The 25,490-nt window shown below is 45.0% G+C and overlaps 20 non-coding genes across 20 annotated transcripts; all 20 read right to left on the bottom strand.

Moving 5' to 3' along the window:
* Nucleotides 1-354: 354 nt before the first annotated feature.
* On the bottom strand, nt 355-545 carry LOC141210342 (U2 spliceosomal RNA). Its single transcript, XR_012280514.1, has one exon. It is a non-coding gene; the product is annotated as a U2 spliceosomal RNA (small nuclear RNA).
* Nucleotides 546-1,664: 1,119 nt separating this feature from the next.
* Nucleotides 1,665-1,855, bottom strand: LOC141210299 (U2 spliceosomal RNA). The gene has a single exon (XR_012280471.1). It is a non-coding gene; the product is annotated as a U2 spliceosomal RNA (small nuclear RNA).
* Nucleotides 1,856-2,976: 1,121 nt separating this feature from the next.
* LOC141210128 (U2 spliceosomal RNA) lies at nt 2,977-3,167 on the bottom strand. Its single transcript, XR_012280305.1, has one exon. It is a non-coding gene; the product is annotated as a U2 spliceosomal RNA (small nuclear RNA).
* Nucleotides 3,168-4,284: 1,117 nt separating this feature from the next.
* Nucleotides 4,285-4,475, bottom strand: LOC141210140 (U2 spliceosomal RNA). Its single transcript, XR_012280317.1, has one exon. It is a non-coding gene; the product is annotated as a U2 spliceosomal RNA (small nuclear RNA).
* Nucleotides 4,476-5,596: 1,121 nt separating this feature from the next.
* LOC141210151 (U2 spliceosomal RNA) lies at nt 5,597-5,787 on the bottom strand. The gene has a single exon (XR_012280328.1). It is a non-coding gene; the product is annotated as a U2 spliceosomal RNA (small nuclear RNA).
* A 1,120-nt stretch (nt 5,788-6,907) lies between these two features.
* On the bottom strand, nt 6,908-7,098 carry LOC141210162 (U2 spliceosomal RNA). The gene has a single exon (XR_012280339.1). It is a non-coding gene; the product is annotated as a U2 spliceosomal RNA (small nuclear RNA).
* A 1,120-nt stretch (nt 7,099-8,218) lies between these two features.
* On the bottom strand, nt 8,219-8,409 carry LOC141210174 (U2 spliceosomal RNA). Its single transcript, XR_012280350.1, has one exon. It is a non-coding gene; the product is annotated as a U2 spliceosomal RNA (small nuclear RNA).
* A 1,120-nt stretch (nt 8,410-9,529) lies between these two features.
* LOC141210185 (U2 spliceosomal RNA) lies at nt 9,530-9,720 on the bottom strand. The gene has a single exon (XR_012280361.1). It is a non-coding gene; the product is annotated as a U2 spliceosomal RNA (small nuclear RNA).
* A 1,120-nt stretch (nt 9,721-10,840) lies between these two features.
* LOC141210196 (U2 spliceosomal RNA) lies at nt 10,841-11,031 on the bottom strand. The gene has a single exon (XR_012280372.1). It is a non-coding gene; the product is annotated as a U2 spliceosomal RNA (small nuclear RNA).
* A 1,120-nt stretch (nt 11,032-12,151) lies between these two features.
* Nucleotides 12,152-12,342, bottom strand: LOC141210208 (U2 spliceosomal RNA). Its single transcript, XR_012280383.1, has one exon. It is a non-coding gene; the product is annotated as a U2 spliceosomal RNA (small nuclear RNA).
* Nucleotides 12,343-13,462: 1,120 nt separating this feature from the next.
* On the bottom strand, nt 13,463-13,653 carry LOC141210220 (U2 spliceosomal RNA). Its single transcript, XR_012280394.1, has one exon. It is a non-coding gene; the product is annotated as a U2 spliceosomal RNA (small nuclear RNA).
* Nucleotides 13,654-14,777: 1,124 nt separating this feature from the next.
* LOC141210243 (U2 spliceosomal RNA) lies at nt 14,778-14,968 on the bottom strand. The gene has a single exon (XR_012280417.1). It is a non-coding gene; the product is annotated as a U2 spliceosomal RNA (small nuclear RNA).
* A 1,121-nt stretch (nt 14,969-16,089) lies between these two features.
* LOC141210231 (U2 spliceosomal RNA) lies at nt 16,090-16,280 on the bottom strand. Its single transcript, XR_012280405.1, has one exon. It is a non-coding gene; the product is annotated as a U2 spliceosomal RNA (small nuclear RNA).
* A 1,117-nt stretch (nt 16,281-17,397) lies between these two features.
* On the bottom strand, nt 17,398-17,588 carry LOC141210245 (U2 spliceosomal RNA). The gene has a single exon (XR_012280418.1). It is a non-coding gene; the product is annotated as a U2 spliceosomal RNA (small nuclear RNA).
* A 1,120-nt stretch (nt 17,589-18,708) lies between these two features.
* Nucleotides 18,709-18,899, bottom strand: LOC141210242 (U2 spliceosomal RNA). Its single transcript, XR_012280416.1, has one exon. It is a non-coding gene; the product is annotated as a U2 spliceosomal RNA (small nuclear RNA).
* A 1,121-nt stretch (nt 18,900-20,020) lies between these two features.
* LOC141210246 (U2 spliceosomal RNA) lies at nt 20,021-20,211 on the bottom strand. Its single transcript, XR_012280419.1, has one exon. It is a non-coding gene; the product is annotated as a U2 spliceosomal RNA (small nuclear RNA).
* A 1,119-nt stretch (nt 20,212-21,330) lies between these two features.
* On the bottom strand, nt 21,331-21,521 carry LOC141210247 (U2 spliceosomal RNA). Its single transcript, XR_012280420.1, has one exon. It is a non-coding gene; the product is annotated as a U2 spliceosomal RNA (small nuclear RNA).
* A 1,120-nt stretch (nt 21,522-22,641) lies between these two features.
* LOC141210248 (U2 spliceosomal RNA) lies at nt 22,642-22,832 on the bottom strand. The gene has a single exon (XR_012280421.1). It is a non-coding gene; the product is annotated as a U2 spliceosomal RNA (small nuclear RNA).
* A 1,121-nt stretch (nt 22,833-23,953) lies between these two features.
* Nucleotides 23,954-24,144, bottom strand: LOC141210337 (U2 spliceosomal RNA). The gene has a single exon (XR_012280509.1). It is a non-coding gene; the product is annotated as a U2 spliceosomal RNA (small nuclear RNA).
* A 1,125-nt stretch (nt 24,145-25,269) lies between these two features.
* Nucleotides 25,270-25,460, bottom strand: LOC141210255 (U2 spliceosomal RNA). Its single transcript, XR_012280428.1, has one exon. It is a non-coding gene; the product is annotated as a U2 spliceosomal RNA (small nuclear RNA).
* Between the last annotated feature and the right edge of the window lie 30 nt (nt 25,461-25,490).

A 25,490-nucleotide genomic window follows, 5' to 3' on the forward strand; every position in this document is an offset into this window, starting at 1 on the left:
CAACAATATACTGAAAGGTCAATTATATTGTGCAGCTTATCTCACCACCTGTAGTTATTTAGGTGAAAGCTCCAAAATGCTTGCCTAATATGTCTGTTTATCCAAAAGGAAGTATAGAGGGAGAGCTAGATAGATAGCATTGCATTACATTACATTACATGGCAATGCAATGCACAGTTGCTGAAGTTGAACCAAAATGAGCTTGTCATCTGGCTTCTGCAACTTTTAACATGAAAAATCCAATGAGGAGAAGAAAAGCAAAGCCAAAGAGTCCATCCCAAAATCCGACAAACAAGCAAAATGAACAAAAAGCATTGAATTCAATTCTTTCTGATTTTAGAAACTGCATTAAAGAAGGGGTGCACCGGTCCTGGAGATACTGCAATACCAGGTCAATGCGTGGAGTGGACAGAGCAAGCTCTTTTTCCATCTCCCTGTTCTAAAAATCCATTTAATATATGGTCCCCAGATAGGGGACGTATCAGATATTAAACTGATAAGAACAGAAACTACACTTGATCTTAGCCAAAAGGCCGAGAAGCGATAACCAGAATTGGTTTCCGACTACGGTGCCACCCAAGGATTCTGAAAAGTCCATTTGTGGAGATGGCCACCTGGACTCCCGTTAAGAAGACATGCTGTCAACCTCTAGATCCCTCACATGCCTGCACTTTTCGGCTCGCTGCTGCTGCAATCCACGCGTTTTAGATCTGCATAACTCCACGTCTTTTAGCACAGTACCCTCAACCCCCGGCTGTTCCCACCCGCCTCAACACCGTTGGAAGGGAGGAGAACCAATTAAGGCGGGGGGGGGGGGTGGAACGAGCAGCTGTCTACCCTTAGCAGGAGGGTTGCTGATTAATTACCTCTCCTGCTGCTGCTGCTGGCTGTCCAGCAGCAGACTGAAGGTGGCTGCTGCTGTGCGCAGGTATATAAAGGCTCAGAGCCTATTATGACACGCGCAGCCAGCGTTCCATTGCCACATTCCGTCTACTGCAGGCGGGATACCTGGATGGCTGAATGTCACTGAGAAGCTCACAGAGACCGCCATAAGCAACAGTTTAAAAGAATGCCACAGACTAATCAACCAAACTTTTTGGGTTGGTTTCTCTTTTATAGTCTGCAGGCATTAAATGAAAGAAGTCAGTGTTCCAGCAGAGGGAGACAACGTTTCAGAAAAGGCATTGTAGCAAACCAAAAAAGAAATTTTAAGCGCAGCAGAGTAACCAGCTCACATACCTGTTAGCTCAGGTGAGTTTAAAAGGCTGCTGTTGATAACAAGGGCATTTGCTAAATAGATGGTGTGTGTGCAACAATATACTGAAAGGTCAATTATATTGTGCAGCTTATCTCACCACCTGTAGTTATTTAGGTGAAAGCTCCAAAATGCTTGCCTAATATGTCTGTTTATCCAAAAGGAAGTATAGAGGGAGAGCTAGATAGATAGCATTGCATTACATTACATTACATGGCAATGCAATGCACAGTTGCTGAAGTTGAACCAAAATGAGCTTGTCATCTGGCTTCTGCAACTTTTAACATGAAAAATCCAATGAGGAGAAGAAAAGCAAAGCCAAAGAGTCCATCCCAAAATCCGACAAACAAGCAAAATGAACAAAAAGCATTGAATTCAATTCTTTCTGATTTTAGAAACTGCATTAAAGAAGGGGTGCACCGGTCCTGGAGATACTGCAATACCAGGTCAATTCGTGGAGTGGACAGAGCAAGCTCTTTTTCCATCTCCCTGTTCTAAAAATCCATTTAATATATGGTCCCCAGATAGGGGACGTATCAGATATTAAACTGATAAGAACAGATACTACACTTGATCTTAGCCAAAAGGCCGAGAAGCGATAACCAGAATTGGTTTCCGACTACGGTGCCACCCAAGGATTCTGAAAAGTCCATTTGTGGAGATGGCCACCTGGACTCCCGTTAAGAAGACATGCTGTCAACCTCTAGATCCCTCACATGCCTGCACTTTTCGGCTTGCTGCTGCTGCAATCCACGCGTTTTAGATCTGCATAACTCCACCTCTTTTAGCACAGTACCCTCAACCCCCGGCTGTTCCCACCCGCCTCAACACCGTTGGAAGGGAGGAGAACCAATTAAGGCGGGGGGGGGGTGGAACGAGCAGCTGTCTACCCTTAGCAGGAGGGTTGCTGATTAATTACCTCTCCTGCTGCTGCTGCTGCTGGCTGTCCAGCAGCAGACTGAAGGTGGCTGCTGCTGTGCGCAGGTATATAAAGGCTCAGAGCCTATTATGACACGCGCAGCCAGCGTTCCATTGCCACATTCCGTCTACTGCAGGCGGGATACCTGGATGGCTGAATGTCACTGAGAAGCTCACAGAGACCGCCATAAGCAACAGTTTAAAAGAATGCCACAGACTAATCAACCAAACTTTTTGGGTTGGTTTCTCTTTTATAGTCTGCAGGCATTAAATGAAAGAAGTCAGTGTTCCAGCAGAGGGAGACAACGTTTCAGAAAAGGCATTGTAGCAAACCAAAAAAAGAAATTTTAAGCGCAGCAGAGTAACCAGCTCACATACCTGTTAGCTCAGGTGAGTTTAAAAGGCTGCTGTTGATAACAAGGGCATTTGCTAAATAGATGGTGTGTGTGCAACAATATACTGAAAGGTCAATTATATTGTGCAGCTTATCTCACCACCTGTAGTTATTTAGGTGAAAGCTCCAAAATGCTTGCCTAATATGTCTGTTTATCCAAAAGGAAGTACAGAGGGAGAGCTAGATAGATAGCATTGCATTACATTACATTACATGGCAATGCAATGCACAGTTGCTGAAGTTGAACCAAAATGAGCTTGTCATCTGGCTTCTGCAACTTTTAACATGAAAAATCCAATGAGGAGAAGAAAAGCAAAGCCAAAGAGTCCATCCCAAAATCCGACAAACAAGCAAAATGAACAAAAAGCATTGAATTCAATTCTTTCTGATTTTAGAAACTGCATTAAAGAAGGGGTGCACCGGTCCTGGAGATACTGCAATACCAGGTCAATGCGTGGAGTGGACAGAGCAAGCTCTTTTTCCATCTCCCTGTTCTAAAAATCCATTTAATATATGGTCCCCAGATAGGGGACGTATCAGATATTAAACTGATAAGAACAGATACTACACTTGATCTTAGCCAAAAGGCCGAGAAGCGATAACCAGAATTGGTTTCCGACTACGGTGCCACCCAAGGATTCTGAAAAGTCCATTTGTGGAGATGGCCACCTGGACTCCCGTTAAGAAGACATGCTGTCAACCTCTAGATCCCTCACATGCCTGCACTTTTCGGCTTGCTGCTGCTGCAATCCACGCGTTTTAGATCTGCATAACTCCACCTCTTTTAGCACAGTACCCTCAACCCCCGGCTGTTCCCACCCGCCTCAACACCGTTGGAAGGGAGGAGAACCAATTAAGGCGGGGGGGGGGTGGAACGAGCAGCTGTCTACCCTTAGCAGGAGGGTTGCTGATTAATTACCTCTCCTGCTGCTGCTGCTGGCTGTCCAGCAGCAGACTGAAGGTGGCTGCTGCTGTGCGCAGGTATATAAAGGCTCAGAGCCTATTATGACACGCGCAGCCAGCGTTCCATTGCCACATTCCGTCTACTGCAGGCGGGATACCTGGATGGCTGAATGTCACTGAGAAGCTCACAGAGACCGCCATAAGCAACAGTTTAAAAGAATGCCACAGACTAATCAACCAAACTTTTTGGGTTGGTTTCTCTTTTATAGTCTGCAGGCATTAAATGAAAGAAGTCAGTGTTCCAGCAGAGGGAGACAACGTTTCAGAAAAGGCATTGTAGCAAACCAAAAAAGAAATTTTAAGCGCAGCAGAGTAACCAGCTCACATACCTGTTAGCTCAGGTGAGTTTAAAAGGCTGCTGTTGATAACAAGGGCATTTGCTAAATAGATGGTGTGTGTGCAACAATATACTGAAAGGTCAATTATATTGTGCAGCTTATCTCACCACCTGTAGTTATTTAGGTGAAAGCTCCAAAATGCTTGCCTAATATGTCTGTTTATCCAAAAGGAAGTATAGAGGGAGAGCTAGATAGATAGCATTGCATTACATTACATTACATGGCAATGCAATGCACAGTTGCTGAAGTTGAACCAAAATGAGCTTGTCATCTGGCTTCTGCAACTTTTAACATGAAAAATCCAATGAGGAGAAGAAAAGCAAAGCCAAAGAGTCCATCCCAAAATCCGACAAACAAGCAAAATGAACAAAAAGCATTGAATTCAATTCTTTCTGATTTTAGAAACTGCATTAAAGAAGGGGTGCACCGGTCCTGGAGATACTGCAATACCAGGTCAATGCGTGGAGTGGACAGAGCAAGCTCTTTTTCCATCTCCCTGTTCTAAAAATCCATTTAATATATGGTCCCCAGATAGGGGACGTATCAGATATTAAACTGATAAGAACAGATACTACACTTGATCTTAGCCAAAAGGCCGAGAAGCGATAACCAGAATTGGTTTCCGACTACGGTGCCACCCAAGGATTCTGAAAAGTCCATTTGTGGAGATGGCCACCTGGACTCCCGTTAAGAAGACATGCTGTCAACCTCTAGATCCCTCACATGCGTGCACTTTTCGGCTTGCTGCTGCTGCAATCCACGCGTTTTAGATCTGCATAACTCCACCTCTTTTAGCACAGTACCCTCAACCCCCGGCTGTTCCCACCCGCCTCAACACCGTTGGAAGGGAGGAGAACCAATTAAGGCGGGGGGGGGGGTGGAACGAGCAGCTGTCTACCCTTAGCAGGAGGGTTGCTGATTAATTACCTCTCCTGCTGCTGCTGCTGCTGGCTGTCCAGCAGCAGACTGAAGGTGGCTGCTGCTGTGCGCAGGTATATAAAGGCTCAGAGCCTATTATGACACGCGCAGCCAGCGTTCCATTGCCACATTCCGTCTACTGCAGGCGGGATACCTGGATGGCTGAATGTCACTGAGAAGCTCACAGAGACCGCCATAAGCAACAGTTTAAAAGAATGCCACAGACTAATCAACCAAACTTTTTGGGTTGGTTTCTCTTTTATAGTCTGCAGGCATTAAATGAAAGAAGTCAGTGTTCCAGCAGAGGGAGACAACGTTTCAGAAAAGGCATTGTAGCAAACCAAAAAAGAAATTTTAAGCGCAGCAGAGTAACCAGCTCACATACCTGTTAGCTCAGGTGAGTTTAAAAGGCTGCTGTTGATAACAAGGGCATTTGCTAAATAGATGGTGTGTGTGCAACAATATACTGAAAGGTCAATTATATTGTGCAGCTTATCTCACCACCTGTAGTTATTTAGGTGAAAGCTCCAAAATGCTTGCCTAATATGTCTGTTTATCCAAAAGGAAGTATAGAGGGAGAGCTAGATAGATAGCATTGCATTACATTACATTACATGGCAATGCAATGCACAGTTGCTGAAGTTGAACCAAAATGAGCTTGTCATCTGGCTTCTGCAACTTTTAACATGAAAAATCCAATGAGGAGAAGAAAAGCAAAGCCAAAGAGTCCATCCCAAAATCCGACAAACAAGCAAAATGAACAAAAAGCATTGAATTCAATTCTTTCTGATTTTAGAAACTGCATTAAAGAAGGGGTGCACCGGTCCTGGAGATACTGCAATACCAGGTCAATGCGTGGAGTGGACAGAGCAAGCTCTTTTTCCATCTCCCTGTTCTAAAAATCCATTTAATATATGGTCCCCAGATAGGGGACGTATCAGATATTAAACTGATAAGAACAGATACTACACTTGATCTTAGCCAAAAGGCCGAGAAGCGATAACCAGAATTGGTTTCCGACTACGGTGCCACCCAAGGATTCTGAAAAGTCCATTTGTGGAGATGGCCACCTGGACTCCCGTTAAGAAGACATGCTGTCAACCTCTAGATCCCTCACATGCCTGCACTTTTCGGCTTGCTGCTGCTGCAATCCACGCGTTTTAGATCTGCATAACTCCACCTCTTTTAGCACAGTACCCTCAACCCCCGGCTGTTCCCACCCGCCTCAACACCGTTGGAAGGGAGGAGAACCAATTAAGGCGGGGGGGGGGTGGAACGAGCAGCTGTCTACCCTTAGCAGGAGGGTTGCTGATTAATTACCTCTCCTGCTGCTGCTGCTGCTGGCTGTCCAGCAGCAGACTGAAGGTGGCTGCTGCTGTGCGCAGGTATATAAAGGCTCAGAGCCTATTATGACACGCGCAGCCAGCGTTCCATTGCCACATTCCGTCTACTGCAGGCGGGATACCTGGATGGCTGAATGTCACTGAGAAGCTCACAGAGACCGCCATAAGCAACAGTTTAAAAGAATGCCACAGACTAATCAACCAAACTTTTTGGGTTGGTTTCTCTTTTATAGTCTGCAGGCATTAAATGAAAGAAGTCAGTGTTCCAGCAGAGGGAGACAACGTTTCAGAAAAGGCATTGTAGCAAACCAAAAAAGAAATTTTAAGCGCAGCAGAGTAACCAGCTCACATACCTGTTAGCTCAGGTGAGTTTAAAAGGCTGCTGTTGATAACAAGGGCATTTGCTAAATAGATGGTGTGTGTGCAACAATATACTGAAAGGTCAATTATATTGTGCAGCTTATCTCACCACCTGTAGTTATTTAGGTGAAAGCTCCAAAATGCTTGCCTAATATGTCTGTTTATCCAAAAGGAAGTATAGAGGGAGAGCTAGATAGATAGCATTGCATTACATTACATTACATGGCAATGCAATGCACAGTTGCTGAAGTTGAACCAAAATGAGCTTGTCATCTGGCTTCTGCAACTTTTAACATGAAAAATCCAATGAGGAGAAGAAAAGCAAAGCCAAAGAGTCCATCCCAAAATCCGACAAACAAGCAAAATGAACAAAAAGCATTGAATTCAATTCTTTCTGATTTTAGAAACTGCATTAAAGAAGGGGTGCACCGGTCCTGGAGATACTGCAATACCAGGTCAATGCGTGGAGTGGACAGAGCAAGCTCTTTTTCCATCTCCCTGTTCTAAAAATCCATTTAATATATGGTCCCCAGATAGGGGACGTATCAGATATTAAACTGATAAGAACAGATACTACACTTGATCTTAGCCAAAAGGCCGAGAAGCGATAACCAGAATTGGTTTCCGACTACGGTGCCACCCAAGGATTCTGAAAAGTCCATTTGTGGAGATGGCCACCTGGACTCCCGTTAAGAAGACATGCTGTCAACCTCTAGATCCCTCACATGCCTGCACTTTTCGGCTTGCTGCTGCTGCAATCCACGCGTTTTAGATCTGCATAACTCCACCTCTTTTAGCACAGTACCCTCAACCCCCGGCTGTTCCCACCCGCCTCAACACCGTTGGAAGGGAGGAGAACCAATTAAGGCGGGGGGGGGGTGGAACGAGCAGCTGTCTACCCTTAGCAGGAGGGTTGCTGATTAATTACCTCTCCTGCTGCTGCTGCTGCTGGCTGTCCAGCAGCAGACTGAAGGTGGCTGCTGCTGTGCGCAGGTATATAAAGGCTCAGAGCCTATTATGACACGCGCAGCCAGCGTTCCATTGCCACATTCCGTCTACTGCAGGCGGGATACCTGGATGGCTGAATGTCACTGAGAAGCTCACAGAGACCGCCATAAGCAACAGTTTAAAAGAATGCCACAGACTAATCAACCAAACTTTTTGGGTTGGTTTCTCTTTTATAGTCTGCAGGCATTAAATGAAAGAAGTCAGTGTTCCAGCAGAGGGAGACAACGTTTCAGAAAAGGCATTGTAGCAAACCAAAAAAGAAATTTTAAGCGCAGCAGAGTAACCAGCTCACATACCTGTTAGCTCAGGTGAGTTTAAAAGGCTGCTGTTGATAACAAGGGCATTTGCTAAATAGATGGTGTGTGTGCAACAATATACTGAAAGGTCAATTATATTGTGCAGCTTATCTCACCACCTGTAGTTATTTAGGTGAAAGCTCCAAAATGCTTGCCTAATATGTCTGTTTATCCAAAAGGAAGTATAGAGGGAGAGCTAGATAGATAGCATTGCATTACATTACATTACATGGCAATGCAATGCACAGTTGCTGAAGTTGAACCAAAATGAGCTTGTCATCTGGCTTCTGCAACTTTTAACATGAAAAATCCAATGAGGAGAAGAAAAGCAAAGCCAAAGAGTCCATCCCAAAATCCGACAAACAAGCAAAATGAACAAAAAGCATTGAATTCAATTCTTTCTGATTTTAGAAACTGCATTAAAGAAGGGGTGCACCGGTCCTGGAGATACTGCAATACCAGGTCAATGCGTGGAGTGGACAGAGCAAGCTCTTTTTCCATCTCCCTGTTCTAAAAATCCATTTAATATATGGTCCCCAGATAGGGGACGTATCAGATATTAAACTGATAAGAACAGATACTACACTTGATCTTAGCCAAAAGGCCGAGAAGCGATAACCAGAATTGGTTTCCGACTACGGTGCCACCCAAGGATTCTGAAAAGTCCATTTGTGGAGATGGCCACCTGGACTCCCGTTAAGAAGACATGCTGTCAACCTCTAGATCCCTCACATGCCTGCACTTTTCGGCTTGCTGCTGCTGCAATCCACGCGTTTTAGATCTGCATAACTCCACCTCTTTTAGCACAGTACCCTCAACCCCCGGCTGTTCCCACCCGCCTCAACACCGTTGGAAGGGAGGAGAACCAATTAAGGCGGGGGGGGGGTGGAACGAGCAGCTGTCTACCCTTAGCAGGAGGGTTGCTGATTAATTACCTCTCCTGCTGCTGCTGCTGCTGGCTGTCCAGCAGCAGACTGAAGGTGGCTGCTGCTGTGCGCAGGTATATAAAGGCTCAGAGCCTATTATGACACGCGCAGCCAGCGTTCCATTGCCACATTCCGTCTACTGCAGGCGGGATACCTGGATGGCTGAATGTCACTGAGAAGCTCACAGAGACCGCCATAAGCAACAGTTTAAAAGAATGCCACAGACTAATCAACCAAACTTTTTGGGTTGGTTTCTCTTTTATAGTCTGCAGGCATTAAATGAAAGAAGTCAGTGTTCCAGCAGAGGGAGACAACGTTTCAGAAAAGGCATTGTAGCAAACCAAAAAAGAAATTTTAAGCGCAGCAGAGTAACCAGCTCACATACCTGTTAGCTCAGGTGAGTTTAAAAGGCTGCTGTTGATAACAAGGGCATTTGCTAAATAGATGGTGTGTGTGCAACAATATACTGAAAGGTCAATTATATTGTGCAGCTTATCTCACCACCTGTAGTTATTTAGGTGAAAGCTCCAAAATGCTTGCCTAATATGTCTGTTTATCCAAAAGGAAGTATAGAGGGAGAGCTAGATAGATAGCATTGCATTACATTACATTACATGGCAATGCAATGCACAGTTGCTGAAGTTGAACCAAAATGAGCTTGTCATCTGGCTTCTGCAACTTTTAACATGAAAAATCCAATGAGGAGAAGAAAAGCAAAGCCAAAGAGTCCATCCCAAAATCCGACAAACAAGCAAAATGAACAAAAAGCATTGAATTCAATTCTTTCTGATTTTAGAAACTGCATTAAAGAAGGGGTGCACCGGTCCTGGAGATACTGCAATACCAGGTCAATGCGTGGAGTGGACAGAGCAAGCTCTTTTTCCATCTCCCTGTTCTAAAAATCCATTTAATATATGGTCCCCAGATAGGGGACGTATCAGATATTAAACTGATAAGAACAGATACTACACTTGATCTTAGCCAAAAGGCCGAGAAGCGATAACCAGAATTGGTTTCCGACTACGGTGCCACCCAAGGATTCTGAAAAGTCCATTTGTGGAGATGGCCACCTGGACTCCAGTTAAGAAGACATGCTGTCAACCTCTAGATCCCTCACATGCCTGCACTTTTCGGCTTGCTGCTGCTGCAATCCACGCGTTTTAGATCTGCATAACTCCACCTCTTTTAGCACAGTACCCTCAACCCCCGGCTGTTCCCACCCGCCTCAACACCGTTGGAAGGGAGGAGAACCAATTAAGGCGGGGGGGGGGTGGAACGAGCAGCTGTCTACCCTTAGCAGGAGGGTTGCTGATTAATTACCTCTCCTGCTGCTGCTGCTGCTGGCTGTCCAGCAGCAGACTGAAGGTGGCTGCTGCTGTGCGCAGGTATATAAAGGCTCAGAGCCTATTATGACACGCGCAGCCAGCGTTCCATTGCCACATTCCGTCTACTGCAGGCGGGATACCTGGATGGCTGAATGTCACTGAGAAGCTCACAGAGACCGCCATAAGCAACAGTTTAAAAGAATGCCACAGACTAATCAACCAAACTTTTTGGGTTGGTTTCTCTTTTATAGTCTGCAGGCATTAAATGAAAGAAGTCAGTGTTCCAGCAGAGGGAGACAACGTTTCAGAAAAGGCATTGTAGCAAACCAAAAAAGAAATTTTAAGCGCAGCAGAGTAACCAGCTCACATACCTGTTAGCTCAGGTGAGTTTAAAAGGCTGCTGTTGATAACAAGGGCATTTGCTAAATAGATGGTGTGTGTGCAACAATATACTGAAAGGTCAATTATATTGTGCAGCTTATCTCACCACCTGTAGTTATTTAGGTGAAAGCTCCAAAATGCTTGCCTAATATGTCTGTTTATCCAAAAGGAAGTATAGAGGGAGAGCTAGATAGATAGCATTGCATTACATTACATTACATGGCAATGCAATGCACAGTTGCTGAAGTTGAACCAAAATGAGCTTGTCATCTGGCTTCTGCAACTTTTAACATGAAAAATCCAATGAGGAGAAGAAAAGCAAAGCCAAAGAGTCCATCCCAAAATCCGACAAACAAGCAAAATGAACAAAAAGCATTGAATTCAATTCTTTCTGATTTTAGAAACTGCATTAAAGAAGGGGTGCACCGGTCCTGGAGATACTGCAATACCAGGTCAATGCGTGGAGTGGACAGAGCAAGCTCTTTTTCCATCTCCCTGTTCTAAAAATCCATTTAATATATGGTCCCCAGATAGGGGACGTATCAGATATTAAACTGATAAGAACAGATACTACACTTGATCTTAGCCAAAAGGCCGAGAAGCGATAACCAGAATTGGTTTCCGACTACGGTGCCACCCAAGGATTCTGAAAAGTCCATTTGTGGAGATGGCCACCTGGACTCCCGTTAAGAAGACATGCTGTCAACCTCTAGATCCCTCACATGCCTGCACTTTTCGGCTTGCTGCTGCTGCAATCCACGCGTTTTAGATCTGCATAACTCCACCTCTTTTAGCACAGTACCCTCAACCCCCGGCTGTTCCCACCCGCCTCAACACCGTTGGAAGGGAGGAGAACCAATTAAGGCGGGGGGGGGGTGGAACGAGCAGCTGTCTACCCTTAGCAGGAGGGTTGCTGATTAATTACCTCTCCTGCTGCTGCTGCTGCTGGCTGTCCAGCAGCAGACTGAAGGTGGCTGCTGCTGTGCGCAGGTATATAAAGGCTCAGAGCCTATTATGACACGCGCAGCCAGCGTTCCATTGCCACATTCCGTCTACTGCAGGCGGGATACCTGGATGGCTGAATGTCACTGAGAAGCTCACAGAGACCGCCATAAGCAACAGTTTAAAAGAATGCCACAGACTAATCAACCAAACTTTTTGGGTTGGTTTCTCTTTTATAGTCTGCAGGCATTAAATGAAAGAAGTCAGTGTTCCAGCAGAGGGAGACAACGTTTCAGAAAAGGCATTGTAGCAAACCAAAAAAGAAATTTTAAGCGCAGCAGAGTAACCAGCTCACATACCTGTTAGCTCAGGTGAGTTTAAAAGGCTGCTGTTGATAACAAGGGCATTTGCTAAATAGATGGTGTGTGTGCAACAATATACTGAAAGGTCAATTATATTGTGCAGCTTATCTCACCACCTGTAGTTATTTAGGTGAAAGCTCCAAAATGCTTGCCTAATATGTCTGTTTATCCAAAAGGAAGTATAGAGGGAGAGCTAGATAGATAGCATTGCATTACATTACATTACATGGCAATGCAATGCACAGTTGCTGAAGTTGAACCAAAATGAGCTTGTCATCTGGCTTCTGCAACTTTTAACATGAAAAATCCAATGAGGAGAAGAAAAGCAAAGCCAAAGAGTCCATCCCAAAATCCGACAAACAAGCAAAATGAACAAAAAGCATTGAATTCAATTCTTTCTGATTTTAGAAACTGCATTAAAGAAGGGGTGCACCGGTCCTGGAGATACTGCAATACCAGGTCAATGCGTGGAGTGGACAGAGCAAGCTCTTTTTCCATCTCCCTGTTCTAAAAATCCATTTAATATATGGTCCCCAGATAGGGGACGTATCAGATATTAAACTGATAAGAACAGATACTACACTTGATCTTAGCCAAAAGGCCGAGAAGCGATAACCAGAATTGGTTTCCGACTACGGTGCCACCCAAGGATTCTGAAAAGTCCATTTGTGGAGATGGCCACCTGGACTCCCGTTAAGAAGACATGCTGTCAACCTCTAGATCCCTCACATGCCTGCACTTTTCGGCTTGCTGCTGCTGCAATCCACGCATTTTAGATCTGCATAACTCCACCTCTTTTAGCACAGTACCCTCAACCCCCGGCTGTTCCCACCCGCCTCAACACCGTTGGAAGGGAGGAGAACCAATTAAGGCGGGGGGGGGGTGGAACGAGCAGCTGTCTACCCTTAGCAGGAGGGTTGCTGATTAATTACCTCTCCTGCTGCTGCTGCTGCTGGCTGTCCAGCAGCAGACTGAAGGTGGCTGCTGCTGTGCGCAGGTATATAAAGGCTCAGAGCCTATTATGACACGCGCAGCCAGCGTTCCATTGCCACATTCCGTCTACTGCAGGCGGGATACCTGGATGGCTGAATGTCACTGAGAAGCTCACAGAGACCGCCATAAGCAACAGTTTAAAAGAATGCCACAGACTAATCAACCAAACTTTTTGGGTTGGTTTCTCTTTTATAGTCTGCAGGCATTAAATGAAAGAAGTCAGTGTTCCAGCAGAGGGAGACAACGTTTCAGAAAAGGCATTGTAGCAAACCAAAAAAGAAATTTTAAGCGCAGCAGAGTAACCAGCTCACATACCTGTTAGCTCAGGTGAGTTTAAAAGGCTGCTGTTGATAACAAGGGCATTTGCTAAATAGATGGTGTGTGTGCAACAATATACTGAAAGGTCAATTATATTGTGCAGCTTATCTCACCACCTGTAGTTATTTAGGTGAAAGCTCCAAAATGCTTGCCTAATATGTGTGTTTATCCAAAAGGAAGTATAGAGGGAGAGCTAGATAGATAGCATTGCATTACATTACATTACATGGCAATGCAATGCACAGTTGCTGAAGTTGAACCAAAATGAGCTTGTCATCTGGCTTCTGCAACTTTTAACATGAAAAATCCAATGAGGAGAAGAAAAGCAAAGCCAAAGAGTCCATCCCAAAATCCGACAAACAAGCAAAATGAACAAAAAGCATTGAATTCAATTCTTTCTGATTTTAGAAACTGCATTAAAGAAGGGGTGCACCGGTCCTGGAGATACTGCAATACCAGGTCAATGCGTGGAGTGGACAGAGCAAGCTCTTTTTCCATCTCCCTGTTCTAAAAATCCATTTAATATATGGTCCCCAGATAGGGGACGTATCAGATATTAAACTGATAAGAACAGATACTACACTTGATCTTAGCCAAAAGGCCGAGAAGCGATAACCAGAATTGGTTTCCGACTACGGTGCCACCCAAGGATTCTGAAAAGTCCATTTGTGGAGATGGCCACCTGGACTCCAGTTAAGAAGACATGCTGTCAACCTCTAGATCCCTCACATGCCTGCACTTTTCGGCTTGCTGCTGCTGCAATCCACGCGTTTTAGATCTGCATAACTCCACCTCTTTTAGCACAGTACCCTCAACCCCCGGCTGTTCCCACCCGCCTCAACACCGTTGGAAGGGAGGAGAACCAATTAAGGCGGGGGGGGGGGGGGTGGAACGAGCAGCTGTCTACCCTTAGCAGGAGGGTTGCTGATTAATTACCTCTCCTGCTGCTGCTGCTGCTGGCTGTCCAGCAGCAGACTGAAGGTGGCTGCTGCTGTGCGCAGGTATATAAAGGCTCAGAGCCTATTATGACACGCGCAGCCAGCGTTCCATTGCCACATTCCGTCTACTGCAGGCGGGATACCTGGATGGCTGAATGTCACTGAGAAGCTCACAGAGACCGCCATAAGCAACAGTTTAAAAGAATGCCACAGACTAATCAACCAAACTTTTTGGGTTGGTTTCTCTTTTATAGTCTGCAGGCATTAAATGAAAGAAGTCAGTGTTCCAGCAGAGGGAGACAACGTTTCAGAAAAGGCATTGTAGCAAACCAAAAAAGAAATTTTAAGCGCAGCAGAGTAACCAGCTCACATACCTGTTAGCTCAGGTGAGTTTAAAAGGCTGCTGTTGATAACAAGGGCATTTGCTAAATAGATGGTGTGTGTGCAACAATATACTGAAAGGTCAATTATATTGTGCAGCTTATCTCACCACCTGTAGTTATTTAGGTGAAAGCTCCAAAATGCTTGCCTAATATGTCTGTTTATCCAAAAGGAAGTATAGAGGGAGAGCTAGATAGATAGCATTGCATTACATTACATTACATGGCAATGCAATGCACAGTTGCTGAAGTTGAACCAAAATGAGCTTGTCATCTGGCTTCTGCAACTTTTAACATGAAAAATCCAATGAGGAGAAGAAAAGCAAAGCCAAAGAGTCTATCCCAAAATCCGACAAACAAGCAAAATGAACAAAAAGCATTGAATTCAATTCTTTCTGATTTTAGAAACTGCATTAAAGAAGGGGTGCACCGGTCCTGGAGATACTGCAATACCAGGTCAATGCGTGGAGTGGACAGAGCAAGCTCTTTTTCCATCTCCCTGTTCTAAAAATCCATTTAATATATGGTCCCCAGATAGGGGACGTATCAGATATTAAACTGATAAGAACATATACTACACTTGATCTTAGCCAAAAGGCCGAGAAGCGATAACCAGAATTGGTTTCCGACTACGGTGCCACCCAAGGATTCTGAAAAGTCCATTTGTGGTGATGGCCACCTGGACTCCCGTTAAGAAGACATGCTGTCAACCTCTAGATCCCTCACATGCCTGCACTTTTCGGCTTGCTGCTGCTGCAATCCACGCGTTTTAGATCTGCATAACTCCACCTCTTTTAGCACAGTACCCTCAACCCCCGGCTGTTCCCACCCGCCTCAACACCGTTGGAAGGGAGGAGAACCAATTAAGGCGGGGGGGGGGGTGGAACGAGCAGCTGTCTACCCTTAGCAGGAGGGTTGCTGATTAATTACCTCTCCTGCTGCTGCTGCTGCTGGCTGTCCAGCAGCAGACTGAAGGTGGCTGCTGCTGTGCGCAGGTATATAAAGGCTCAGAGCCTATTATGACACGCGCAGCCAGCGTTCCATTGCCACATTCCGTCTACTGCAGGCGGGATACCTGGATGGCTGAATGTCACTGAGAAGCTCACAGAGACCGCCATAAGCAACAGTTTAAAAGAATGCCACAGACTAATCAACCAAACTTTTTGGGTTGGTTTCTCTTTTATAGTCTGCAGGCATTAAATGAAAGAAGTCAGTGTTCCAGCAGAGGGAGACAACGTTTCAGAAAAGGCATTGTAGCAAACCAAAAAAGAAATTTTAAGCGCAGCAGAGTAACCAGCTCACATACCTGTTAGCTCAGGTGAGTTTAAAAGGCTGCTGTTGATAACAAGGGCATTTGCTAAATAGATGGTGTGTGTGCAACAATATACTGAAAGGTCAATTATATTGTGCAGCTTATCTCACCACCTGTAGTTATTTAGGTGAAAGCTCCAAAATGCTTGCCTAATATGTCTGTTTATCCAAAAGGAAGTATAGAGGGAGAGCTAGATAGATAGCATTGCATTACATTACATTACATGGCAATGCAATGCACAGTTGCTGAAGTTGAACCAAAATGAGCTTGTCATCTGGCTTCTGCAACTTTTAACATGAAAAATCCAATGAGGAGAAGAAAAGCAAAGCCAAAGAGTCCATCCCAAAATCCGACAAACAAGCAAAATGAACAAAAAGCATTGAATTCAATTCTTTCTGATTTTAGAAACTGCATTAAAGAAGGGGTGCACCGGTCCTGGAGATACTGCAATACCAGGTCAATGCGTGGAGTGGACAGAGCAAGCTCTTTTTCCATCTCCCTGTTCTAAAAATCCATTTAATATATGGTCCCCAGATAGGGGACGTATCAGATATTAAACTGATAAGAACAGATACTACACTTGATCTTAGCCAAAAGGCCGAGAAGCGATAACCAGAATTGGTTTCCGACTACGGTGCCACCCAAGGATTCTGAAAAGTCCATTTGTGGAGATGGCCACCTGGACTCCCGTTAAGAAGACATGCTGTCAACCTCTAGATCCCTCACATGCCTGCACTTTTCGGCTTGCTGCTGCTGCAATCCACGCGTTTTAGGTCTGCATAACTCCACCTCTTTTAGCACAGTACCCTCAACCCCCGGCTGTTCCCACCCGCCTCAACACCGTTGGAAGGGAGGAGAACCAATTAAGGCGGGGGGGGGGGGGTGGAACGAGCAGCTGTCTACCCTTAGCAGGAGGGTTGCTGATTAATTACCTCTCCTGCTGCTGCTGGCTGTCCAGCAGCAGACTGAAGGTGGCTGCTGCTGTGCGCAGGTATATAAAGGCTCAGAGCCTATTATGACACGCGCAGCCAGCGTTCCATTGCCACATTCCGTCTACTGCAGGCGGGATACCTGGATGGCTGAATGTCACTGAGAAGCTCACAGAGACCGCCATAAGCAACAGTTTAAAAGAATGCCACAGACTAATCAACCAAACTTTTTGGGTTGGTTTCTCTTTTATAGTCTGCAGGCATTAAATGAAAGAAGTCAGTGTTCCAGCAGAGGGAGACAACGTTTCAGAAAAGGCATTGTAGCAAACCAAAAAAGAAATTTTAAGCGCAGCAGAGTAACCAGCTCACATACCTGTTAGCTCAGGTGAGTTTAAAAGGCTGCTGTTGATAACAAGGGCATTTGCTAAATAGATGGTGTGTGTGCAACAATATACTGAAAGGTCAATTATATTGTGCAGCTTATCTCACCACCTGTAGTTATTTAGGTGAAAGCTCCAAAATGCTTGCCTAATATGTCTGTTTATCCAAAAGGAAGTATAGAGGGAGAGCTAGATAGATAGCATTGCATTACATTACATTACATGGCAATGCAATGCACAGTTGCTGAAGTTGAACCAAAATGAGCTTGTCATCTGGCTTCTGCAACTTTTAACATGAAAAATCCAATGAGGAGAAGAAAAGCAAAGCCAAAGAGTCCATCCCAAAATCCGACAAACAAGCAAAATGAACAAAAAGCATTGAATTCAATTCTTTCTGATTTTAGAAACTGCATTAAAGAAGGGGTGCACCGGTCCTGGAGATACTGCAATACCAGGTCAATGCGTGGAGTGGACAGAGCAAGCTCTTTTTCCATCTCCCTGTTCTAAAAATCCATTTAATATATGGTCCCCAGATAGGGGACGTATCAGATATTAAACTGATAAGAACATATACTACACTTGATCTTAGCCAAAAGGCCGAGAAGCGATAACCAGAATTGGTTTCCGACTACGGTGCCACCCAAGGATTCTGAAAAGTCCATTTGTGGAGATGGCCACCTGGACTCCCGTTAAGAAGACATGCTGTCAACCTCTAGATCCCTCACATGGCTGCACTTTTCGGCTTGCTGCTGCTGCAATCCACGCGTTTTAGATCTGCATAACTCCACCTCTTTTAGCACAGTACCCTCAACCCCCGGCTGTTCCCACCCGCCTCAACACCGTTGGAAGGGAGGAGAACCAATTAAGGCGGGGGGGGGGTGGAACGAGCAGCTGTCTACCCTTAGCAGGAGGGTTGCTGATTAATTACCTCTCCTGCTGCTGCTGCTGCTGGCTGTCCAGCAGCAGACTGAAGGTGGCTGCTGCTGTGCGCAGGTATATAAAGGCTCAGAGCCTATTATGACACGCGCAGCCAGCGTTCCATTGCCACATTCCGTCTACTGCAGGCGGGATACCTGGATGGCTGAATGTCACTGAGAAGCTCACAGAGACCGCCATAAGCAACAGTTTAAAAGAATGCCACAGACTAATCAACCAAACTTTTTGGGTTGGTTTCTCTTTTATAGTCTGCAGGCATTAAATGAAAGAAGTCAGTGTTCCAGCAGAGGGAGACAACGTTTCAGAAAAGGCATTGTAGCAAACCAAAAAAGAAATTTTAAGCGCAGCAGAGTAACCAGCTCACATACCTGTTAGCACAGGTGAGTTTAAAAGGCTGCTGTTGATAACAAGGGCATTTGCTAAATAGATGGTGTGTGTGCAACAATATACTGAAAGGTCAATTATATTGTGCAGCTTATCTCACCACCTGTAGTTATTTAGGTGAAAGCTCCAAAATGCTTGCCTAATATGTCTGTTTATCCAAAAGGAAGTATAGAGGGAGAGCTAGATAGATAGCATTGCATTACATTACATTACATGGCAATGCAATGCACAGTTGCTGAAGTTGAACCAAAATGAGCTTGTCATCTGGCTTCTGCAACTTTTAACATGAAAAATCCAATGAGGAGAAGAAAAGCAAAGCCAAAGAGTCCATCCCAAAATCCGACAAACAAGCAAAATGAACAAAAAGCATTGAATTCAATTCTTTCTGATTTTAGAAACTGCATTAAAGAAGGGGTGCACCGGTCCTGGAGATACTGCAATACCAGGTCAATGCGTGGAGTGGACAGAGCAAGCTCTTTTTCCATCTCCCTGTTCTAAAAATCCATTTAATATATGGTCCCCAGATAGGGGACGTATCAGATATTAAACTGATAAGAACAGATACTACACTTGATCTTAGCCAAAAGGCCGAGAAGCGATAACCAGAATTGGTTTCCGACTACGGTGCCACCCAAGGATTCTGAAAAGTCCATTTGTGGAGATGGCCACCTGGACTCCCGTTAAGAAGACATGCTGTCAACCTCTAGATCCCTCACATGCCTGCACTTTTCGGCTTGCTGCTGCTGCAATCCACGCGTTTTAGGTCTGCATAACTCCACCTCTTTTAGCACAGTACCCTCAACCCCCGGCTGTTCCCACCCGCCTCAACACCGTTGGAAGGGAGGAGAACCAATTAAGGCGGGGGGGGGGGGGGGGGTGGAACGAGCAGCTGTCTACCCTTAGCAGGAGGGTTGCTGATTAATTACCTCTCCTGCTGCTGCTGGCTGTCCAGCAGCAGACTGAAGGTGGCTGCTGCTGTGCGCAGGTATATAAAGGCTCAGAGCCTATTATGACACGCGCAGCCAGCGTTCCATTGCCACATTCCGTCTACTGCAGGCGGGATACCTGGATGGCTGAATGTCACTGAGAAGCTCACAGAGACCGCCATAAGCAACAGTTTAAAAGAATGCCACAGACTAATCAACCAAACTTTTTGGGTTGGTTTCTCTTTTATAGTCTGCAGGCATTAAATGAAAGAAGTCAGTGTTCCAGCAGAGGGAGACAACGTTTCAGAAAAGGCATTGTAGCAAACCAAAAAAGAAATTTTAAGCGCAGCAGAGTAACCAGCTCACATACCTGTTAGCTCAGGTGAGTTTAAAAGGCTGCTGTTGATAACAAGGGCATTTGCTAAATAGATGGTGTGTGTGCAACAATATACTGAAAGGTCAATTATATTGTGCAGCTTATCTCACCACCTGTAGTTATTTAGGTGAAAGCTCCAAAATGCTTGCCTAATATGTCTGTTTATCCAAAAGGAAGTATAGAGGGAGAGCTAGATAGATAGCATTGCATTACATTACATTACATGGCAATGCAATGCACAGTTGCTGAAGTTGAACCAAAATGAGCTTGTCATCTGGCTTCTGCAACTTTTAACATGAAAAATCCAATGAGGAGAAGAAAAGCAAAGCCAAAGAGTCCATCCCAAAATCCGACAAACAAGCAAAATGAACAAAAAGCATTGAATTCAATTCTTTCTGATTTTAGAAACTGCATTAAAGAAGGGGTGCACCGGTCCTGGAGATACTGCAATACCAGGTCAATGCGTGGAGTGGACAGAGCAAGCTCTTTTTCCATCTCCCTGTTCTAAAAATCCATTTAATATATGGTCCCCAGATAGGGGACGTATCAGATATTAAACTGATAAGAACATATACTACACTTGATCTTAGCCAAAAGGCCGAGAAGCGATAACCAGAATTGGTTTCCGACTACGGTGCCACCCAAGGATTCTGAAAAGTCCATTTGTGGAGATGGCCACCTGGACTCCCGTTAAGAAGACATGCTGTCAACCTCTAGATCCCTCACATGGCTGCACTTTTCGGCTTGCTGCTACTGCAATCCACGCGTTTTAGATCTGCATAACTCCACCTCTTTTAGCACAGTACCCTCAACCCCCGGCTGTTCCCACCCGCCTCAACACCGTTGGAAGGGAGGAGAACCAATTAAGGCGGGGGGGGGTGGAACGAGCAGCTGTCTACCCTTAGCAGGAGGGTTGCTGATTAATTACCTCTCCTGCTGCTGCTGCTGCTGGCTGTCCAGCAGCAGACTGAAGGTGGCTGCTGCTGTGCGCAGGTATATAAAGGCTCAGAGCCTATTATGACACGCGCAGCCAGCGTTCCATTGCCACATTCCGTCTACTGCAGGCGGGATACCTGGATGGCTGAATGTCACTGAGAAGCTCACAGAGACCGCCATAAGCAACAGTTTAAAAGAATGCCACAGACTAATCAACCAAACTTTTTGGGTTGGTTTCTCTTTTATAGTCTGCAGGCATTAAATGAAAGAAGTCAGTGTTCCAGCAGAGGGAGACAACGTTTCAGAAAAGGCATTGTAGCAAACCAAAAAAGAAATTTTAAGCGCAGCAGAGTAACCAGCTCACATACCTGTTAGCTCAGGTGAGTTTAAAAGGCTGCTGTTGATAACAAGGGCATTTGCTAAATAGATGGTGTGTGTGCAACAATATACTGAAAGGTCAATTATATTGTGCAGCTTATCTCACCACCTGTAGTTATTTAGGTGAAAGCTCCAAAATGCTTGCCTAATATGTCTGTTTATCCAAAAGGAAGTATAGAGGGAGAGCTAGATAGATAGCATTGCATTACATTACATTACATGGCAATGCAATGCACAGTTGCTGAAGTTGAACCAAAATGAGCTTGTCATCTGGCTTCTGCAACTTTTAACATGAAAAATCCAATGAGGAGAAGAAAAGCAAAGCCAAAGAGTCCATCCCAAAATCCGACAAACAAGCAAAATGAACAAAAAGCATTGAATTCAATTCTTTCTGATTTTAGAAACTGCATTAAAGAAGGGGTGCACCGGTCCTGGAGATACTGCAATACCAGGTCAATGCGTGGAGTGGACAGAGCAAGCTCTTTTTCCATCTCCCTGTTCTAAAAATCCATTTAATATATGGTCCCCAGATAGGGGACGTATCAGATATTAAACTGATAAGAACATATACTACACTTGATCTTAGCCAAAAGGCCGAGAAGCGATAACCAGAATTGGTTTCCGACTACGGTGCCACCCAAGGATTCTGAAAAGTCCATTTGTGGAGATGGCCACCTGGACTCCCGTTAAGAAGACATGCTGTCAACCTCTAGATCCCTCACATGCCTGCACTTTTCGGCTTGCTGCTGCTGCAATCCACGCGTTTTAGATCTGCATAACTCCACCTCTTTTAGCACAGTACCCTCAACCCCCGGCTGTTCCCACCCGCCTCAACACCGTTGGAAGGGAGGAGAACCAATTAAGGCGGGGGGGGGGTGGAACGAGCAGCTGTCTACCCTTAGCAGGAGGGTTGCTGATTAATTACCTCTCCTGCTGCTGCTGCTGCTGGCTGTCCAGCAGCAGACTGAAGGTGGCTGCTGCTGTGCGCAGGTATATAAAGGCTCAGAGCCTATTATGACACGCGCAGCCAGCGTTCCATTGCCACATTCCGTCTACTGCAGGCGGGATACCTGGATGGCTGAATGTCACTGAGAAGCTCACAGAGACCGCCATAAGCAACAGTTTAAAAGAATGCCACAGACTAATCAACCAAACTTTTTGGGTTGGTTTCTCTTTTATAGTCTGCAGGCATTAAATGAAAGAAGTCAGTGTTCCAGCAGAGGGAGACAACGTTTCAGAAAAGGCATTGTAGCAAACCAAAAAAGAAATTTTAAGCGCAGCAGAGTAACCAGCTCACATACCTGTTAGCTCAGGTGAGTTTAAAAGGCTGCTGTTGATAACAAGGGCATTTGCTAAATAGATGGTGTGTGTGCAACAATATACTGAAAGGTCAATTATATTGTGCAGCTTATCTCACCACCTGTAGTTATTTAGGTGAAAGCTCCAAAATGCTTGCCTAATATGTCTGTTTATCCAAAAGGAAGTATAGAGGGAGAGCTAGATAGATAGCATTGCATTACATTACATTACATGGCAATGCAATGCACAGTTGCTGAAGTTGAACCAAAATGAGCTTGTCATCTGGCTTCTGCAACTTTTAACATGAAAAATCCAATGAGGAGAAGAAAAGCAAAGCCAAAGAGTCCATCCCAAAATCCGACAAACAAGCAAAATGAACAAAAAGCATTGAATTCAATTCTTTCTGATTTTAGAAACTGCATTAAAGAAGGGGTGCACCGGTCCTGGAGATACTGCAATACCAGGTCAATGCGTGGAGTGGACAGAGCAAGCTCTTTTTCCATCTCCCTGTTCTAAAAATCCATTTAATATATGGTCCCCAGATAGGGGACGTATCAGATATTAAACTGATAAGAACATATACTACACTTGATCTTAGCCAAAAGGCCGAGAAGCGATAACCAGAATTGGTTTCCGACTACGGTGCCACCCAAGGATTCTGAAAAGTCCATTTGTGGAGATGGCCACCTGGACTCCCGTTAAGAAGACATGCTGTCAACCTCTAGATCCCTCACATGCCTGCACTTTTCGGCTTGCTGCTGCTGCAATCCACGCGTTTTAGATCTGCATAACTCCACCTCTTTTAGCACAGTACCCTCAACCCCCGGCTGTTCCCACCCGCCTCAACACCGTTGGAAGGGAGGAGAACCAATTAAGGCGGGGGGGGGGGTGGAACGAGCAGCTGTCTACCCTTAGCAGGAGGGTTGCTGATTAATTACCTCTCCTGCTGCTGCTGCTGCTGGCTGTCCAGCAGCAGACTGAAGGTGGCTGCTGCTGTGCGCAGGTATATAAAGGCTCAGAGCCTATTATGACACGCGCAGCCAGCGTTCCATTGCCACATTCCGTCTACTGCAGGCGGGATACCTGGATGGCTGAATGTCACTGAGAAGCTCACAGAGACCGCCATAAGCAACAGTTTAAAAGAATGCCACAGACTAATCAACCAAACTTTTTGGGTTGGTTTCTCTTTTATAGTCTGCAGGCATTAAATGAAAGAAGTCAGTGTTCCAGCAGAGGGAGACAACGTTTCAGAAAAGGCATTGTAGCAAACCAAAAAAGAAATTTTAAGCGCAGCAGAGTAACCAGCTCACATACCTGTTAGCACAGGTGAGTTTAAAAGGCTGCTGTTGATAACAAGGGCATTTGCTAAATAGATGGTGTGTGTGCAACAATATACTGAAAGGTCAATTATATTGTGCAGCTTATCTCACCACCTGTAGTTATTTAGGTGAAAGCTCCAAAATGCTTGCCTAATATGTCTGTTTATCCAAAAGGAAGTATAGAGGGAGAGCTAGATAGATAGCATTGCATTACATTACATTACATGGCAATGCAATGCACAGTTGCTGAAGTTGAACCAAAATGAGCTTGTCATCTGGCTTCTGCAACTTTTAACATGAAAAATCCAATGAGGAGAAGAAAAGCAAAGCCAAAGAGTCCATCCCAAAATCCGACAAACAAGCAAAATGAACAAAAAGCATTGAATTCAATTCTTTCTGATTTTAGAAACTGCATTAAAGAAGGGGTGCACCGGTCCTGGAGATACTGCAATACCAGGTCAATGCGTGGAGTGGACAGAGCAAGCTCTTTTTCCATCTCTCTGTTCTAAAAATCCATTTAATATATGGTCCCCAGATAGGGGACGTATCAGATATTAAACTGATAAGAACAGATACTACACTTGATCTTAGCCAAAAGGCCGAGAAGCGATAACCAGAATTGGTTTCCGACTACGGTGCCACCCAAGGATTCTGAAAAGTCCATTTGTGGAGATGGCCACCTGGACTCCCGTTAAGAAGACATGCTGTCAACCTCTAGATCCCTCACATGCCTGCACTTTTCGGCTTGCTGCTGCTGCAATCCACGCGTTTTAGATCTGCATAACTCCACCTCTTTTAGCACAGTACCCTCAACCCCCGGCTGTTCCCACCCGCCTCAACACCGTTGGAAGGGAGGAGAACCAATTAAGGCGGGGGGGGGGGGGGGTGGAACGAGCAGCTGTCTACCCTTAGCAGGAGGGTTGCTGATTAATTTCCTCTCCTGCTGCTGCTGCTGCTGGCTGTCCAGCAGCAGACTGAAGGTGGCTGCTGCTGTGCGCAGGTATATAAAGGCTCAGAGCCTATTATGACACGCGCAGCCAGCGTTCCATTGCCACATTCCGTCTACTGCAGGCGGGATACCTGGATGGCTGAATGTCACTGAGAAGCTCACAGAGACCGCCATAAGCAACAGTTTAAAAGAATGCCACAGACTAATCAACCAAACTTTTTGGGTTGGTTTCTCTTTTATAGTCTGCAGGCATTAAATGAAAGAAGTCAGTGTTCCAGCAGAGGGAGACAACGTTTCAGAAAAGGCATTGTAGCAAACCAAAAAAGAAATTTTAAGCGCAGCAGAGTAACCAGCTCACATACCTGTTAGCTCAGGTGAGTTTAAAAGGCTGCTGTTGATAACAAGGGCATTTGCTAAATAGATGGTGTGTGTGCAACAATATACTGAAAGGTCAATTATATTGTGCAGCTTATCTCACCACCTGTAGTTATTTAGGTGAAAGCTCCAAAATGCTTGCCTAATATGTCTGTTTATCCAAAAGGAAGTATAGAGGGAGAGCTAGATAGATAGCATTGCATTACATTACATTACATGGCAATGCAATGCACAGTTGCTGAAGTTGAACCAAAATGAGCTTGTCATCTGGCTTCTGCAACTTTTAACATGAAAAATCCAATGAGGAGAAGAAAAGCAAAGCCAAAGAGTCCATCCCAAAATCCGACAAACAAGCAAAATGAACAAAAAGCATTGAATTCAATTCTTTCTGATTTTAGAAACTGCATTAAAGAAGGGGTGCACCGGTCCTGGAGATACTGCAATACCAGGTCAATGCGTGGAGTGGACAGAGCAAGCTCTTTTTCCATCTCCCTGTTCTAAAAATCCATTTAATATATGGTCCCCAGATAGGGGACGTATCAGATATTAAACTGATAAGAACAGATACTACACTTGATCTTAGCCAAAAGGCCGAGAAGCGATAACCAGAATTGGTTTCCGACTACGGTGCCA

The sequence above is a fragment of the Phyllobates terribilis genome, unplaced genomic scaffold (assembly GCF_046119375.1).
Source record: "Phyllobates terribilis strain yellow unplaced genomic scaffold, ASM4611937v1 Scaffold_169__1_contigs__length_4117513, whole genome shotgun sequence".
Lineage (NCBI taxonomy): Eukaryota > Metazoa > Chordata > Amphibia > Anura > Dendrobatidae > Phyllobates > Phyllobates terribilis.